Source organism: Pteropus alecto, unplaced genomic scaffold (genome assembly GCF_000325575.1).
Source record: "Pteropus alecto unplaced genomic scaffold, ASM32557v1 scaffold7, whole genome shotgun sequence".
Lineage (NCBI taxonomy): Eukaryota > Metazoa > Chordata > Mammalia > Chiroptera > Pteropodidae > Pteropus > Pteropus alecto.
Genome location: NW_006494614.1, coordinates 14008585 through 14011041, shown reverse-complemented (window position 1 = coordinate 14011041; position 2457 = coordinate 14008585).

Sequence of the window (2457 nt, the reverse complement as noted above, 5' to 3'; positions counted from 1 at the left end):
TTAACTACCGCGTCTGAATCCTAGAGCTCGAGAGGACTTTAGGGGCACAAAAGAAAAATGTGCTTTCTGTTTATGTTGTGCTTGACTGCAGAAAAGTCAAAAGAAAGGACAAAGTTCTTTGGTTTCATGTAACATCCATAATCTAAGGAGAACTCTTTCCTGTTTTATTCTCTCTCGTCTCAATTCCTCCAATCTAGCAAAATATTCTCCCCATTTTGAAATTTTTTTTTTTAAGTGTCTCTATCTTCCTGTCTTTCCAAAGCATGACTATTACTTAAGGCCCAAATAAAATTCTGCCTTGTTCTACTTAACAAGGACAACGTCTCTGACTACATTCATCGGGAGGGACCTCTTTGGACTTTTATAACTGTTGGGGATCCATATCAATGGTTTAGTATCATCACTCACTGCTTTGTAGGGTTCTCTTCTTATGTGTTTTTTTCTCTCATTTCCATTCCAAATTTTAACTCCATCAAAAACAAGGTCAAATGACAGTATACATTCCAGAAACACTTTATCGACTGTATAAAGAATACAATCACCAAATGCTCCACAGGCAACAGCCTTTATTTAGAAGACATCTTTGGCTCAATAGAATAAAGCAGAGAAACAAATAAACAAATATTGAAACATACTCTTCTAAAATTGCCTTGAACAATTATCACAGGTTAGAAAGATACACAGGAAATGTATTATACTGATGAAGTTTTCTGTTTTCTCTTGCAATTTCTAATGCAAACATTTCCAATTTACTGGAGATTTCTTATATTTTTTAAAAATATAGACTTTGACTTATTTTTCTCTTAATATCAACAATAAAATAATATCTTCTGCCTGTGCTTGATGAGGAAGAAACTTGGCCAATTTTTACCGTCTTGATATCATCACTTCTCATATTTTGTTGAATTAAAATGTGGAATTTTATTTCAATTCCTTTGTTACCTTATGTATCTTATTTCAATAATAAATTCTTTAACAGTTACATTAAACTTTATATTCACGGGAACAAGTGAGAGAATTAATCGTATTCTTTGAGTTTGTATTACTCAGACTATGATGGGGGGATTGTAACTGAGAATTTTTTCAGAAAGTATAAGTGGATGGTATACTTTCTGAATCTAATATATACTTTGGAGCATAAAACTAATGATGATTAATCTTGATAGTCATCCTCCTATGAAGAGGGTTTCAAGTGAAGTGGCCACACAAATTACCAACCTTTAAGTCTAGATACTGGAAGTACAGGATTAACCAAGGCTGGCACTTCTGATTCATTTTCCTAGAAATGGTATTACAAAGGAAGAGATTGGGGCGGGGAGAGGAATGTAAGGGGAGGTACACATCAGAGAGATCTGTTTCCTGTTCCCAAGCACTGGTTTCCTAAGAATCAGTGAAGAAATAGAGATTCCATTATTTCGTGGGCACTTACAAAGTGCTTTGTTTCTGCAATTCTTTTCCCAGCTTACGTCTGCAGAAAGCTCGCTATGGCCTCCTTGGGCCTGGAAGGGTTCTGGACAAAGGGTAACAAGTCTTATTTTTCTTAAGTTTAGAAAAAGTTCAGCCAGAAACTTCCAATAGGCTTTCAAATAGGCGACCTACAGCTGTGATTGTTTTAAATTACCTATTTATGGTGTTCCTAATTTGAGTCTTTTTGTAGATATATTGAAATTTGCAACGAATATACAATAGAGTGTGTATTATCAAATATGGCAATAAAAATCCTCATTTTTTTCCCTCCAAAACAGGTAATATGAGGAAAAAGTTTTAATCCATGAAATGTTAAAAGAGAGCAAATAAAAATATTTAAAAGATTAATAGAAAGAATCTAATCAGGCTGTGGAGAGTAGGGGAGAAAGATGAATAATGAAAATGCAGTTGTCTTGTCAGTGTCCCCATTCTGACCAGAAAGGTTGTGGCAGGTTACAGTTGGGTCTACAAAGAGGCAGAACTAGGGCACAAATCCTGCACTCGCTTATTGCACCTTGTACCCAAAGGGCCCTAGAATAAATGGGGGGACCTGGAAATAGGCTTCTTAATTCTATAACAAGATTAAAAACAAATTTGTTTAGTCTATTCCTGAAAAAAAAAAATGGAGCCATATTTTTAAAAGAATAGTAGTACAGTTTGCATACTTTTAAGTATGTCTTCAGCAAGTATTTTTCTGTCATTTTTAAAACTAGAGAACTTATCTCTTAAAAGAACTTTTTTCCAAGTGACTCCCTCCCACTTTTTTCTCCCAGATTAAGGAATGATGGTGAGCTCTGGTTCAGTAGATGAAAGCTTGAAGTATCTCTCAAGAGGTAAACAGAAATTGTTATATTAAGTTACACTGAATGCTCTTGAGTATTTAAGATTATTTAAGAATAATCTTAGATAAGCAATTAGTGAGAACCAGCCCTCTGATGTGTAAAATAAATGTTAATGCTTTTCTAACTACAGACTAAGATACCAGGCATT